Source organism: Periophthalmus magnuspinnatus, chromosome 13 (assembly GCF_009829125.3).
Source record: "Periophthalmus magnuspinnatus isolate fPerMag1 chromosome 13, fPerMag1.2.pri, whole genome shotgun sequence".
Lineage (NCBI taxonomy): Eukaryota > Metazoa > Chordata > Actinopteri > Gobiiformes > Gobiidae > Periophthalmus > Periophthalmus magnuspinnatus.
Window position 1 is genome coordinate 3578969 of NC_047138.1, and position 16551 is coordinate 3595519.

The following is a 16551-nucleotide window of genomic DNA, read 5'->3' on the forward strand; positions in this document are numbered from 1 at the left end:
CCTGGTTTGGTCCTGGTTTAGTCCTAGTTTGGTCCTGGTTTGGTCCTGGTTTGGTCCTGATTTAGTCCTGTGGTAGACCTGGTTTGGTCCTTGTGTAGTTCTGCTTTAATCCAGATTAATCCAGACTAAACCAAGACCTAAGTCTTGGTTTAGTCACAATTTAATGGATATGGATTAAGATTTTGTAGAAAAGAGAAAGCTTTTGTAGTTGATCATTTTACCCTTGGTTGTGGTTTACGGTAGTTTTAGTCCTATTTTAGACTTGTTTTAGCACAAGCGCTACATCATAAATGAGGCTCTGAATCAGGACAAGAACAGGATCAAACCAAGTCCTCATCAGGACTGGGCTCAAACCAGGCCCAAACCAGGACCAAAACAGGACCAAACCAGGACCAAACCAGGACCAAAACAGGACCAAAACAGGACCAAACCAGGACCAAAACAGGACCAAACCAGGACCAAAACAGGACCAAAACAGGACCAAACCAGGACCAAAACAGGACCAAACCAGGACATAACAGGACCAAAACAGGACCAAAACAGGACCAGAACAGGACCAAACCAGGACCAAACCAGGACCAAACCAGGATCAAACCAGGACCAAACCAGGACCAAAACAGGACTAAACCAGGACCAAAACAGGACTAAACCAGGACCAAACCAGGACCAAAAGTGTGCACACACACTTAGTCTAGACCTGTTTATATTCCTCTTACAGCTTCATCCTGGTTTTGTTTCTTGATTTAAATCTTAGCCTGTCATATAGTCACATTTTTCCATTAAAAAGTCTCTGTCCTTTTTAACATCTGTTGTTGTGTTTTTAGCTGAAAAAGTCACTATTGGTAGAGCGAGTTGAGCAGGACAAAGATCACATTATGGTCTATCTGACTGAGGTGAGTAAAAGCGTCTGACTGACCTAATAATAATAAAAAGTTTGAATGTAATAATTTGTCTGTTTTTCCCTCAAAAGCTTTTGAAGAACATACCCATCAATCACGAGTTACTGCTGATACAAGAACTCCCAGTGCACAACTTGAAGCCCGCTGTGGTTAGACTCTATGACTACTACCAGACAAGTACGTCAAATGGATTTATTTATTGATGTAAATTGGCTTAAAATGATGTAGCCGATAGAGTTTGCAGTGAAGCTAAAATACTGTTTTACTCAAATTTCAGGTGACAAAGATGAGACTGAGTACATTTTCCCCTGTGTTTGAGGTAAGAGTCTTTACATGTGACGACTAAAATCTGAAAGCAGAATGTTGTTTGTTGTAGCAAAAATATTTATCTAATATCTTGACAAATGTAAGGACGTTTTCTGATGATTATTCTCTTCTAGTTTGAAGAATGAAGATTTATCATCCTTTGAGTGTTTGAACTCTAAATTAAAAAGTACCTTTGTGATAAACATTTAATGTCCTGGTGTTACTATAGAAACAATATTACACTTGATGAAATATTTTTTTGTGAATAAACTGGTCCTCTGAGGCCACAGGCTGTCTGGTGATTGTTGTTTACTGTGGTTAATACATTGATCATAATTTAATACTTACTCTATTTTGCTCTAATATAAGTTCATAGGACTATTATAACTTTAACTGTTCAAGTTGTGTGTTAAAAATTATTTCACCTTCATGTAAACAAAACACACAAGTCCTATAGTGGGGGATGGTGGAAGTTTCTTGGGATTTGATTCAATGTAAATAAGAAATTGATTAATTAAAAGTGTAAGAATAAAATGGTTAAACTTGGTGTTTGAAATAGCTACATTTTAAATTTGAACTGGAGAAACCACCAAGGGCAGTGTATCAATTATTACACTAGATGGCGCTATTTTCCTCTTTTCTTTTCTTTGATTGTTTTTATTCACTGCAGAGTAATTGACAAACTTGAATTATTATAGCTAAGTTAAAAAATAATCATTTAAGTTAAGTTAAAAAATAATTATTATAGCTAAGTTATAAACTATATCTATGTGTATATTAAATATATAAAATAAAATGTCCGTTGTGATTTTAGTACACGATACATATGTACTACACACATATGACTGACATATAACATGCAAACAAAAATGAGTTATTATAAATACGTATGTTTTATTAATTAATAATTAATATATTTAATTAATTCATTTAAATTTCAGTCATTAAATTTCAGTTAAATAATCAGCAGAAAAACTAATAATTACGAGTTTAAAACTTGTAATTTCAACTTTCTGTGGGGCTTTCTTTTTTTTTTCATGGCGGAAACGGGCTTCCATACAAAAGATCAACAACTCAGATGAAAATTAGGAGCTGGGCAGTGTCCTTTAAGTTGTTGCTTAGTGAATATAACTTGAAAAATTAATCTTATTTGTTTGTCTAAATCTGTCAGTCTGTTCCACACAGTCACAGTTCTCACTGACAAACTGATCTTTTCAAACTTGCTCTGACTCTCTGGACACAAGACACCTGCCGTTTCTACTGTGCATTCTTTTAAAAACTCTTCTTCGGAGAAAGGCTTGCTAGCTTTTGCTAATTTGAATGCTAGCAAAAAACCTGCCTTGGTACTTGACTCTTGAAATGCTGTTCACTGATGAAAATGTAGCTGAGTCTGTAAACTGGCTGCCCTCTGAGCCGTAGCCTGTTGCTGTGTTGAATACTTGCTAGCATAGATGCTTCATAGCAAAGTGACGGCTGATACTGTATTCTTTGAAAACCGCGACAGTTTCTTGGCACATTAGACATACAGCCTTTGGTCGGACTTCAGTGAAAACATATTTTGTTGTCCACTCCGTATTAAACACTCGGCGCTCACTGTCCACTTTTATTTTCTTTGATAAACAAATTTTAGCATAAGGGCTGATAAGAACAAGGTTTACCTTTCCCCTGTAGTGCCAATGTTTGCCCAAAAGATGGCGCACTTCAGCTCCATAATTTGGGGAAACATTGGTATTACAGGGGAAGGGTAAACTGAACAAGGTTCACCCTTACCTACTTTAATATAATTTGGTCACGTTCGGCGGGCCGGATTAATTAGCCCAATGGGCCGTGTGTGGCCCCCGGGCCGTAGTTTGCCCATGTCTGCTCTGATCACTCACATCAAATTTTGCGTTTTACATGCAATTTAAATCATCTTAAAGGTCTGTAAATCAGATAATAATCAGATTTTGGTGTGCATGTAAACAAAGCCAATGTGAAAGTAACTCTTACATCTAGAAGAAAAACTGAATTTGGCATCCACAGCATTGGACTGTAACCCGTGTGTACCCGAGTAAATCAAACTGGACTCAGTACATTTTAAATCAGGTCAAAAGCAAAACAAGAGCTAGTCTATACCAGAAAGTGGTGACAGTTGTGGAAATCTTCATCAGATTCTTTCTGGAAGAGGGTGGTGTTGAGATCTGGGGACCTGAGCGTCACTGTCATCGTGAGGGACTCGTTGGGCTTCATGAGACTAGCACAAAACTTCACCTGAGCTCCAGACTCCAGGATGGCAGGAATAGCCACCATGTAGTGTCTGCAGACAAAGAGACGCACACACTGTGAAAGTGTATTGTCTACATTAGTATTAATTATCAAGCCTTTTTCTTAGAATCTAGTAGAATTTTAGTATCACAATAACACTAGTAATAGTAGATTTAAACTCCCCCAGTAATATAATGATATTTGTTACTTACGGTCCTGCCATGGCCTGACCCAGATATAGGCACACGACGGTCACAAACAGCCCCCATGTCTGCATCTGGATCCCAGGACGACCCATGACTGATCAGGACGGACTACAGTCTCATCAGCTGTTAAATAGTCTGTGAAAAGAGGACACACCCCCAGGACAGTTACTCCTCACTGACTAAACATTTGTAGAGTGGGTGGGTAGTTTTCTGTAAGAGACATAATGAAATTGTCAACAAGAAATTAGTAAAAAATCACTAGGGTCAAAAAAGTTTAGGTACATATTGGGTAATACTTTGTTTTATAAGAAAAGACAAAGTTCAAATCTGTCAACTGGACAAATTGTTGTAAGAGTGAAGACGTTTCACTGCTCATCCAAGACACTTCTTCAGTTCTGGTCTCAGAATAATATATAATGATTGAAACATTTTTTTTTCTGAAAACTAAACTGCGCTCCGGTGTTTATATTTTGCACTCTTTAAAATGATCACAGAGAAAAGATCCCTTTTCATCATTTATTGGGGTGCAGTAAAGTCATAACAGAAGAGCCCTGGTGAAAACAACAACAAATATAAAACCATTGTAGTGTAGATACAGTATAGATTATTTGTGGATTTAAGGTTACGGAGTATAAAAACAATAATGGCAACACTTACAGCAATAACACCGATCAACGTCCCGACAGCAGCACAGACACAAGTCTGGTGGCTGCTTCTCCACATACCTACTATGATTCAGTAGTCCGGCTTAAATTTGCCGCGCCCTACCTTGGAACTGGTCACGTGATTTCCGGGCAACCAAATAAATATTTACAATAAAACAATGAATAGTAATGTTAGTTGTCAATGACCAGATACTGTTATTTACAGTGAACACAAATAATTAAAGTGCAAGTGCTATACAAAAAAAACAGTGTTAAAAATGACATGCCCGCAACATATACTTGTCTAAATATCCTTCTTAAACGATTAGATGTGTTTTATTTCAGTAGCTAAATATGTGCTGCTACATTTGTTTTTGAGTCGGGCAGTGGTGTGGACAGCGACGTGTTTACACCTGTGTGAAGGACCCCTCCCCTCCAGGTGCACTCTGGGAGCGCTGAGGCAGAGGGACATTTTAACAAACTAAAAGACTTATGTTAATGAAGTTAAGTGAAGGGACAAAGCATGAAGAGCTCAGAGGAGGATCGTTTTCGGGACAGGACTTTTCAGAGACTCAAAATATGTCCCCACTTTACCCCCCTGGACCTGCAGATAAAACAGAGAGGCTGGACTTGTATAATTGTGCAGACAGGACACACCTCAGAGGGACAGAGGACGCACCTCAGAGGGACAGAGGACGCACCTCAGAGGGACAGAGGACGCACCTCAGAGGGACAGAGGACGCACCTCAGAGGGACAGAGGACGCACCTCAGAGGGACAGAGGACGCACGTCAGAGGGACAGAGGACGCACCTCAGAGGGACAGAGGACGCACCTCAGAGGGACAGAGGACGCACCTCAGAGGGACAGAGGACAGCAGAGTTTATTACATTTATGGTAAGTTTAGACACCTGCTCCTCTCAGGTTCATAAAATCACATGTGGTGTGCCCCAGGGTTCCATTTTAGGTCCTATACTTTTTAACCTGTACATGCTCCCTCTTGGTGATGTCATCAGGAGACATGGAATCAGCTTCCACAGCTATGCAGATGATACACAGCTTGACATCTCCATGTCTCCTGATGACACCAGCCCAGTGGATGCTCTTTTTAACTGTATTTTAGACATCAAATCCTGGATGGCAGAAAACTTCCTCCAGCTTAACCAGGACAAAACTGAGGTTTTAATCATCGGTCCTGAGGCCCAGAGAGAGAAACGTTTACCCAAATTACAGTCACAGTCTTTTAATCCATCATCACAAGTAAGAAACCTGGGCGTTATTTTTGACTCTGAGCTGACTTTTATTCCACACATTAAAAACATCACAAAAATAGTTTTTTACCATTTGAAAAACATATCCAGAGTCCGTCCCATTCTCTCTCGGGCCAACACAGAGACGCTGATGCTTTTATCACCAGTCGTATTGACTACTGTAATGCCCTGCTCTCTGCTCTTCCCAAAAAGGCGATTTCAGGTCTACAATTATTACAAAATTCAGCAGCACGTGTCCTGACTAAGACCAGGGGGCGGGGCCACATTACGCCGGTTTTAGAATCCCTGCATTGGCTCCCTGTGTGTTTCAGGATCGATTTTAAAGTTCTTTTACTGGTTTTTAAATGTCTTAATGGTCTTGGGCCTTCTTATCTTACAGAACTGCTTTTATCCTATGAACCCTCGCGGCCCCTGCGCTCCTCCGGCAGCAGGCTCCTAGTCATCCCCAAAGTCAGGACACACATGGAGAGGCCTCTTTCCAGTTTTATGGCCCCCGTCTATGGAACAGTCTGCCGGAGGACCTCAGGGCCACAGAGAACATTCAGGTTTTTAAAAGCAGGCTCAAGACCCATCTTTTTAGGATCGCTTTTGATTAGTATTTATCACTTTAGCTTACTTCTCTATTTATTCAGGCTGGCTAGTGTATGTTGATATCCATGTTTTACTTATGTCTTATTTACTTGTTTAAGCTTTGATTTATTTTATTATTAATTCATTTTATGATTTTAATGCACTGTTAATCACTTTGTGTTACATTTTTCTTGTATGAAAAGCGCTTTATAAATAAAGTTTGTTGTTGTTGTTGTTGACAGATTTCATTTCATCTTTTGCTCTGGATCAGACCTGGACGACTGAAGGATTACACAGACGACCAGGTAGAAAGCTGAAATAAGTTTTATCTAATATCAGAGGAGGAGGATACAGACAGCAGGCACGTGCGCTGTTCCATTACAAAGGAGACTTCCAGTACTTATATCCCGAGAAAGGTACTGTCTATAGAAAGCTGCTCTGATAAGGAGGAGCCACAGGAGTTATTAGTAGGACTGAGATATCAATCTATAAACTTAGAGATGGTGAATCGTTCATGTCTAACCGTCAGTGATATGGTTGGGGATTTTGAATCAAAAGGTCTACAGCTAATCCTCTGTTTGGAGCAGAGTTCAAACTTTGGAAGAAGAAAACTGACACTGATTAAAAGTCTGTATTGTTTACTGTATGTGACCCAGTGTTAAAAACGCCATTTAAAACAAATACAGATTGATACACTTGGTTAAAATAACAATGGGAATGATTATTGATAAATAACATGTAAATATAAGTTAATAAATATGTTCATTTAAATATGATAAAAATAAAGAAAAATTTAAAAAAAGTTTTAAAGATGTAATAAATAAACACACTGAGCAACCAATAGCAGTTTAGTCTGACTGACATTATCCAATCAGGTCAAGGTTGAGCTCTAGAGGCGCGCGCCCCTTTGCAGCACAAATCAATATAAAAACTAACTAAAGTATCATCATCATTCATGTTGGTGACAAACGTTTGTTAAAATAAAGTTGCTGTGCTCTTATGCTAACCTCCGCTAGCCTTAAGCTAACCTCCTCTAGCCTTATGCCAACCTCCGCTAGCCTTATGCTAACCTCCTCTAGCCTTATGCCAACCTCCGCTAGCCTTATGCTAACCTTCACTAGCCTTATGCTAACCTTCGATAGTCTTTTTACAATAAAAATACCCTTTTTAGAGATCAAAACGATTAGCTGTGGGGTGTTGAACTAAATCCTTCATGTAACCTAAAGGGGCTGTGCACAATACTTGTATTTGTTTGTTAAAAAGTGTCATAATTGTGCTCGTTTTGGTTGTAGCACGTCTTCCCGTTAGCCTGTTGTGCTAACGTGGTTCAGAGCGCTGTACAAATGACCCCTGAAAGTCGAGTGCAATTTCTTGTCACTTTGTTATTATTTTGGTGCATATTATTAGACCTAAAAGCCATAGTGTATTTGTAATGCACTTTAAAACTATTTTGTGTTATTTTAAATACGTATTGACTACGCACTCTAAAAAATTATATATCTAATAATTACCACATTTAAGCCATTTATTTAGGTTTATTCTTATGGTAATTTTATAAGAGTGAATATTTTGAAATTTGTTGTACATCATGTATATTATTTTGATGTAAACAATAGCAAAAGAGTCGTATAGCGATATACTGCGTTATTTTAAGCAACTTCATTCTAGTCTTGTCTTTAGGTCAGATTTCTTTGTTGGATCAGAATTGAGGACTGCAGACAGAACTGCAACATGCAGAGGAGAAAGGATCATTTTCCAGGACTGGATGTCAAGCCCCAGCTCAAAGAGTCGAACAAACTGGTAGTTTGTAAATTGACTGGTTACAAACACAGTGAACACTGAAAGAACATTGAACAGAAAGTAACAGACATTGAAACAGACTTAAAGGACTATACCATACCTGGGTATATTTTATTTGTCCCAGGTGTATTTTATTTGTTTGTAAAACAAACTTTTATTCTTTGTAAAATAATATTTGAATCCACTCATAATTCTACTACTAATGAAAATGATTTTTCACTTTAACTCAAAGTGTTGTATGTGTCCTCTGTTATTCTTTTGGGCTCCTTCATATCTAGAGTCTGTCTGATCTGGTCTATCCTTCTTTTCACTCTGGTCTTAATGCCAGAGTGAAAGGAAGTTGCCATATCCAAATACTGTACTACAAAAAGGTACAGAAACACCTTAAGTGCTACAAGTACGTTCATGAAATTATTACCAAGAGCCATTTTAATTTGTTTTAAAAAGACAAAAAAAATTCATTTGAACATTGAGACTGATTTATGTGTGTGTGTGTGTGTGTATGTATATATATATAAGTGTGTGTGTGTGTGTGTATATATATGTATGTTTATATATATATATATATATATATATATATATATATAAACATTGAATGTTTTTATATTTATAAAGATATCTATTTAATATGAAGGAAAAAAAAACCTAATAATCGCTCAGCCCTCGCCATTAGGATTTGAATCGACTTAAAAATGTCTATTTAACCATAAAATATATCAGGGTAACTCTATATTAGATCTCTACTCTACACATATCAGCTGTTGAAAACATGTTATTGTTTAAATGTCCTATACATTTACATGGATCATTACATCGTCATGGTGCTGTGATGCCACTGGCCGTCGCCGTGGCGTTTTGAGGGCCGTATTCTAGAATACTAGTTTGTTCCCGCGGTCAGTAGTAGGTAGTATGTGTCAGTGCACATGACTTATATGTCATTTGTACTGACGCCTTCAACGGAGACACACGTGTTTTGAGAGCTCAGAGCAATTTTTTGGTGAAAATCTGTTTTGACCCAGGTTTGATTGTAGTAGCAACTATGTCATCTTGGGACAACTATGAGACCTCTGGTGCAGCAGGTAAGTACATAAAAATCACACTGAGTTCACTGAAGAAAGATATAAAACACCAGTGTCTTGTCACGTCTACTCAACTTTTTGTGGAAATATGTAGGTTTTAATGTAAGAAACAACCACCCACTTCCCTAAAAGTGCATTTAACACAATATGGAAGTAAATTTGATATGAAAATCGATGTTAACTGAGATCCAGAGTGGAAAGTAACTCTTACTTTCTTCTGTAGTAGTTGTAGCAATAGTAGTAGTAGTAGCTGTAGTAGCAGCAGTAGTAGTAATAGTAGTAGTAGTAGCGAGAGTACTAAATGTGATTTTAATAAGATAACAGTGGTAGATGTTCAGTGCATATGATTTAACCCTGATGAAGTCTTGTCTCATCCACAGCACCTAAGCCCAGTTTAGAGGTCACCATCGGTCAAACCTTGCTGGGACTGACCGACGCTTACAACATCCAGGACTGGATCGGTGAGGGGTGCTTCGGCCGCATAGCCAAGTGCCGGGCCACGGACCGTAATCAGACTGTGGCTGTTAAGATCTTGAAAGATGAACAGCTTGGAAGCATGGAGGGCGAGGTATGTACTGGTCTCATTTTAAGATGGTCAAAAAGAGTCACACGTTTCTGTCCTGACTCACATTTTTTTGTAAAGATTTAATTTAGTATTGGCAGAAGTGGTAGAGGAGCCAAAAACTAATTGAATTAAAAGGACAAAACATGACTAATATTTTCAGAGTATCCCAAAAATGACAAATAGACAATTTTTCACACAATCCAGATGAAACATATTACTGTAGAACTAAACAATCAAAATAACTATTTGCTGAGTCTAATCCAGGCGGTGACTTTATGTATTTAATATTATGCTATTTGACTTCACAGTTTTAACTCAGAGTTGTGTCTCTTTAGATATCCATGATGGAGGAGCTCAGTGTCCTCGACCCCGTCCGCACTAACATCGTGCACTTTGTGGAGCAGTTCGACTTCATGGGTCTGCAATGTGTGGCCTTTGAAATGCTCGAAATAGACCTGTATTCTTTTATGATAAACAGGGACTGTGAACCGCTCGCACTCAACGAGATCCGGCCTATTGCCCACCAGGTACTGAAGGACTTCATTACAAATTATAGTGATCTAGTTCATATTAAACTCACTTTTTATTCAATTTCTTGCATCCCAGTTATTTACAATTTTAAGTTCAACCACATTTTTTACTTTTTATCAATTCAAATGACACTAACTTTCTTCATCTTTTGTCTCTGCAGTTGTTGGTGGCTTTAGACGCACTTAAAGGCCTCGGTATCATGCATACTGACATTAAACCTGATAATGTCATGTTCACTAACCTGGAGGACGAGCCTTTAAGAGTCAAGTTAATTGACTTTGGAGAGGCCAGAAAAACCTCCCAAGCAGAACTGGGATCCCAACTCCAGCCGAATTGGATACAGGTACGAGGATATCAGGAGGAATATAGTGGGCTAGGACGTGTAAAGGATCTTGTTTTTAGTAATATTATACAGATCATAAGTCATTGTGAACTGCAGTATTGATCTAAAACAACAGATAGTATAGATACAAGTCAACTTACTTCCAAAAAACACTCTTTTTATAATGACATCTCACCACAAGCAGCAGATTTTCATTTACGCAACATTTTTAACTCATCTTTTTCGCACGTTTCCTTTAAATTGTGACCAGAGACCATGACTAACCAGGACTAAACCAGGACCAACTCGGACTAAACCAGGACTAGTTTGAACTTGGTCTAATTGTGTTGTTTTCCAGGGCTCCCGAGGTCACACTTGGTCTCCCGTTCACAGAGGCCATTGATGTGTGGGGACTTGGCTGCGTTCTGGCCTGCCTGTATCTGGGTGACAACTTGTTCCCTGTCACCTGCGACTACCAAGCTGTAAAACGCATGGTGGCTTTACTGGGACTACCCCCAGACCACCAGCTGCAGGCGGGACAGTACAGCACAAGCTTCTTTACTGAAGACCAGCACACATGGAGACTTCTGGTACTTGTTTGTTTGTAGTGAACATTGAACTATTGTATTTTGATTTGAGATTTCCAAAGCAATTTCACTCACACGCTTGTCATTTTATAGACTCCAGAAGAATATTGTGAAATAAATGACACCACCACTGAAGAGGAGGACACATTCTATGATGTCCCCAGCTGCTTGGATGGCCTCGTCAGTGTAAGTCTCCATCATCGATCAACCCTCACCTCATAAAGCAGATCTGTGTTTCACTGAGTCTAACCAGTGTTTGTTTTGTAATGTACAGAGTCATCCAGAAAACTCCTCCTGCCAAAGTGGAGGACAGGAAGGCCTTTATTGACCTCCTGAAGGGGTTGCTGAGTGTGACTGGAGAGCAGAGACTCACTCCCAGTCAGGCGCTCCAGCACTCCTACATCACAATGTCTCATCTGAAAGACCCTCAGCTCCAGGGATAGTAAGTGTGCAAAGACCTCAGACATTTATGTTAAAACTCAAATAGTGTGTGGATACTGACTTGTGTGTGTGTGTTTTTCAGTTTGATGAGCTCAGAGGAGTTGAAGTTGGTCTGTCCGGTGGCTAATCCATTGCCAAGTCCCCCGGAGGATCAAGAGTATGTCTCCGAACCAACAGTTAACTTCCAAACAGATGCTCCAGATCCATCAACTGACCAAGACTCTGGCGTCGGGTCCCTTTGTGGACAAACGTCTCGTGCTCCCTCACTCACAGCACCTGGCAGCAGCGGGGATGAGCGTGAGCCGATTTATTATTCAGACATCTCTGAAGTCATCCATTGGTCTGAAAACACAAGTGTGAGTCCGGTGGCGAACTCATTGCCAAGTCCCCCGGAGGATCAAGAGTGTGTCTCCGACGCAACTTTTAACATCCAAACAGATGCTCCAGATCCATCTACTGACCAAGACTCTGGCGTCTGGTCCCTTCCTGGACAAATATCTCGTGCTCCCTCACTCACAGCACCTGGCAGCAGCGGGGATGAGCGTGAGCCGATTTATTATTCAGACATCTCTGAAGTCATTCATTGGTCTGAAAACACAGATCTGACCGTCCAAGTAGAGGACATGGACGACACTCCAGTGGCCAAACCCCCGAAGCGCTCTTTTTTCCGGAGGGTTCGTAGAGTCCTACGGAGAGTCGTGGACACATTGTTTTGTTGTGTGCATTTGCAAGAAGACTAAGTCTTCTTGCAATTTTTATTATTTTATTTTATTATTATTTCTTCTTGCAATTTTTATTATTTTATTTTATTATTTTTATTTTATTATTTCATTTTTATTATTAATAAATTTATTATTATTGCATCATTCACTTGTTCTGGTCTCATTTTGTCCTTGACAGATGTTACAGACAGATGTATAAATATTTTTGGTCTCCATTAAGTACAGCCACAAGTGGGAAGAAATATTAAACTACTCGAGTAAAGGGTGGAATGATGAAAAGTGGGTTGTTACTAGTTGGTTGTATATTTACGGTGCAGTGCCTGTTCTTACGACTGTAGTCTAGTCTAGTGGACTATAAAAAGTTAATCATAGTCATATTTTAAGAGTTATCTGAACCATAGAGACATTTTAGAGAGTAGCATTATTAAATCAAAACTTTATTTCCTTATTTCAACCTTTATGTTGTTAAAAGTATATTTTAAGTCTCAGTGTACAATAGACATAATAGTTTGAGTCAACTATTAATGTAATCGTTAGTTGCAGCTCTAGTCAACAAAATATTGAACTGGACAAGATGATATAATGCTTCAATAAAAATATATTATTTCCCCGTGGACCTGCCTATGACATTTCCATCGACTGTGTGATCTGATTTGAACAGAGCTGAACCGCAGTCACAGGTCCCCACAGAACTGCCCCAGCTGTGAGTCAGGTTCCACTGCTGCAGCATCACTAATGTGCCCTGGGTGAGCCGCAATATGAATTAAACACAGTGTAGAGAGCGAGGGCTAGGCTAACGCTAACATCCTTGAAAGAACCCCGTGTGCATAATAATAACACGATTCACTGCATCACAATGAGCGACAAGAGAGGCTTCAAAGAATGACTTCAAAGACCCATCTCTATTTCTGTCTTTCAAAAGTATTCAAAAAGCTAGTTAATGAACAGCTTATAGAACACTTGGAGTCACAAATATTTTGAATCCGATGCAATCAGGTTTTAGGGCGAGGCACAGTTGTCTGACTGCAGCAGTGAAAGTCCTAAATGACATTGTTTCTGCTATTGACAGCAAGGAGTATTGTGTGGCTATTTTTGTGGACCTAGCCAAGGCTTTTGATTCTGTGGACCAAGGCATCTTACTGGACAGACTAAAAGAGACTGGTTTTTCAGACAGTGCTATAGCCTGGTTTAAAGGCTACTGCTCTGGGCGTGTACAATCTGTGAGAATGGAGGGGCTCTTATCAGAACCTTTACCTCTCGTTAAAGGTCTTCCGCAAGGTTCCATTCTCGGACCCACTCTATTCAATATTTATATAAATAATATCATTCATGCTGTGGGGGAATCTCACTTACACTTGTACACGGACGACACAATCCTTTATACGCACAGCCCTTGTCTTAACACTAGTGTATCTATTCAATTCAATTATTTTTGTAACGCCCAAAATCACAACAACAGTTGTCTCGAAGGGCGTTCATGTTTTGGTTGATGGGGGAAACCGGAGTACCCGGAGGAAACCCATCCAGATACGGGGAGAAACATGAAAAACTCCACACAGAAAGGCCTGGGCGACCCGGGGATCCAACCAAACCCTCTTGCTGTGAGGCATGAGCCACTCAGCCACCGTGATATACACACAAAAACAAAACAACAGGAAAAATCAGACAAAACAAGAAAAATCGGCCAGGCGAGGAGGAGGAAGACCAGACTTTCTGCTTTTCCAGTATCTCTGCTTCAAAATAGCTTCACTCTCCTGCAGCATGCTTTTTCTGAACTTCACTTAACTCTAAATGTGCAAAAAACAAAAGGCATGATCTTTGGCAGAAAACTCCCTCAGAATATCTGTCTAAATATTGTGACCCTGGACGGTGCAGAAATAGAATTTGTCAAGCATTATAAGTACCTTGGTGTATGGCTAGACTCGTCCCTAAATTTTGAAATGCACATTAATAGTCTGCTTACTAAAGTGAAATCACGAATAGGCTTCTTATACCGTAACAAAGCATCCTTCACACACTCTGCTAAAGAGCTGCTAGTTAAAGCTACAGTCCTTCCTATTTTAGACTATGGTGACATACTTTATAGATCTGCATCAAAAACTTTGCTCCACAAGCTGGATGTTCTTTATCATTCAGCCATTCGTTTTGTTACTGGTGCAGCGTTCAACATTCACCACTTTAGGCTTTACTCTCTGCTCAAGTGGCCATCTCTTCACACCCGCAGACAAACTCACTGGTTCATTTTCATTTACAAAGCTTTACTGGGTATGACCCCCTCATATCTCAGTTCACTGCTAAATATCCACAGCTCCAGCCGTGCACTCCGCTCCAACAGATACATACAGCTGTCAGTACCAAAGCTCGCACAGCCTTAGGCCAAAACTCATTTCAGTTCTCTGCAGCAAGTGACTGGAACCATCTACAGCAGGATTTAAAACTTGGTTCTTTTGTTTCTCTGTTTTTAAAAGCTCAATCTGTTTAATTTTAAAAGATCACTGCATGTTTTTAACCACTATTCTATCCTCCCCTCTTAAAGTTTTATTCTTTGATTTGTGAATTGTGTTTGTGTTTTATGTGTTTCACTGAAGCTGCCTATCCAGGTCGTCATTGTAAATGAGAAGTTGTTCTCAATTGACCCACCTGGTTAAACATTGAATAAATAAAATAAATAAATAAATGTTTTAAGTATCTAGACATTTTTGTTTTTTAATGTATTTATTTCACTGCGCTTCGGTCCCATAGTCGTGGTTGTAGTAGTAGTAATAGTTGTAGTATTGGAGTAGGAGTAGTAGTTGCATTAGTGGAAGCAAGAGAAGCTGCCATAGTATCTAATTTGTATCAGTTACAACAGTATTGTAGTATTTTTGGCATTTGCTGCAGTAGTGGTAGTAAGAATACTTGTTTACCTACATTCATTCATGTCCTTTGTTGAGTACTTTTACTTCTAGTTGAGCAATACTTTGAAATGATATGAATTAAACAGAATAAAGTCTCTGTATGCCGGGCTCTCTCGGGGCTGTCCGCAGAGAGGAACCTGCCTGAAGGTTGGAGCTCTTAAATCTTTTATCATTGCTGAGGCCACAACCAGGACTGGACCAGGGCCATCCATCCAGGGCCAATGCTCACTGTTAATTGCTGTTCAAGTACTTTTGAAAATGAAGTAACCTTTTAAACCTCATCGCAACAGAGTAGAGGGTCTATGTTGACACACTTAATATTATCACTTTAGTAGAACCAATTATGACAGTGATAGGGCTGATTTTATATCTACACAAACACACTATTACAGACAATCTGCATTGAACACTTGAATTTTCGCTAAAAATGTCACTTCCTGTTCTGAAATCTGACAAATTTAATACTTATTAGTGAACCAACCAACTCCCAATAATTTGCTGTTTTGGGACAAAGATACTTATGATAAAACTGTCTTCAATTATTGTTTTTAGGGAGATAAACTGGTCCCTCTTGCAACTACTGACTGTCTTTTCAGCACAATATTGTGTCCAAATCTCAGAAAGTATCCTAACGAAATGATATATTATATATTTAGGTATATATATAACTGAATAAATGCAAGATTAACTGAGGCAAACAGGTGATGGACCACTTCAAGATGGTGCATGTCTAAATAAAAATGATAAGGAAATAATTACAATTACTTACTAGTCATAATAGAGGCTGGTTTTCAGTAATTTACACCTTAAATCTTGATGTTACAGAATAAAAATGTTAGTTTACCTGACCTCAGTCTCAAAGATGTCACACTGCAACAAGAACAAGACCAGGTCAAATCATTTATGGTCAGATAATGTCACAAATTGCTAATCTCAAAGGACGACATTCCTCTTTTCTGTATTTCTGATCGATTGATAAACATCGCAGAGGATAAGAAACTATTCAAACAAACAGGTTGAGTTAAATGTTTTTCAGAGACCTTAGATGACTTCAGTGTAGCTACGACACTCTCCACGTGTCCAGCGTAAACATCCTGAAATGAACTGACAAAACGAAACTCAAAAGTCCACAGCTTTAACATGATATTTACTATGAATATTTTAAATAACTCTTGTTTTTCCAGGGAGATGCATCGGTTTGTCTGTCTGAATAATAGTAAATGGTGAAGGAGCAACTCTGATGTCACCTTTTTTTTACTTTTTTGGAGTAAAATGCAAGCCCCTGGGGCTAAACTGGAGCTGAAATGGGGCTAAACTGAGTCTAAACTGAGTCTAAACTGAGTCTAAACTGAGGCTAAACTGAGTCTACACTGGAGCTACACTGGAGCTAAACTAGAGCAAAAGTGGTTCATCCTCCAGCATCTGGACTCCCCGGGAACCTACGCCAGGATCCTGTTGGTGGATCACTG

The 16551-nt window shown here is 39.2% G+C and overlaps 1 long non-coding RNA gene across 1 annotated transcript; it reads left to right on the top strand.

Annotated features, from left to right (window-relative positions):
* Positions 1-816: 816 nt before the first annotated feature.
* LOC117380438 (uncharacterized) lies at positions 817-1459 on the top strand. The gene is made up of 4 exons (XR_004542152.2): positions 817-893; positions 971-1076; positions 1177-1218; positions 1340-1459. It is a non-coding gene; the product is annotated as an uncharacterized LOC117380438 (long non-coding RNA).
* The last annotated feature ends 15092 nt before the right edge of the window (positions 1460-16551 follow it).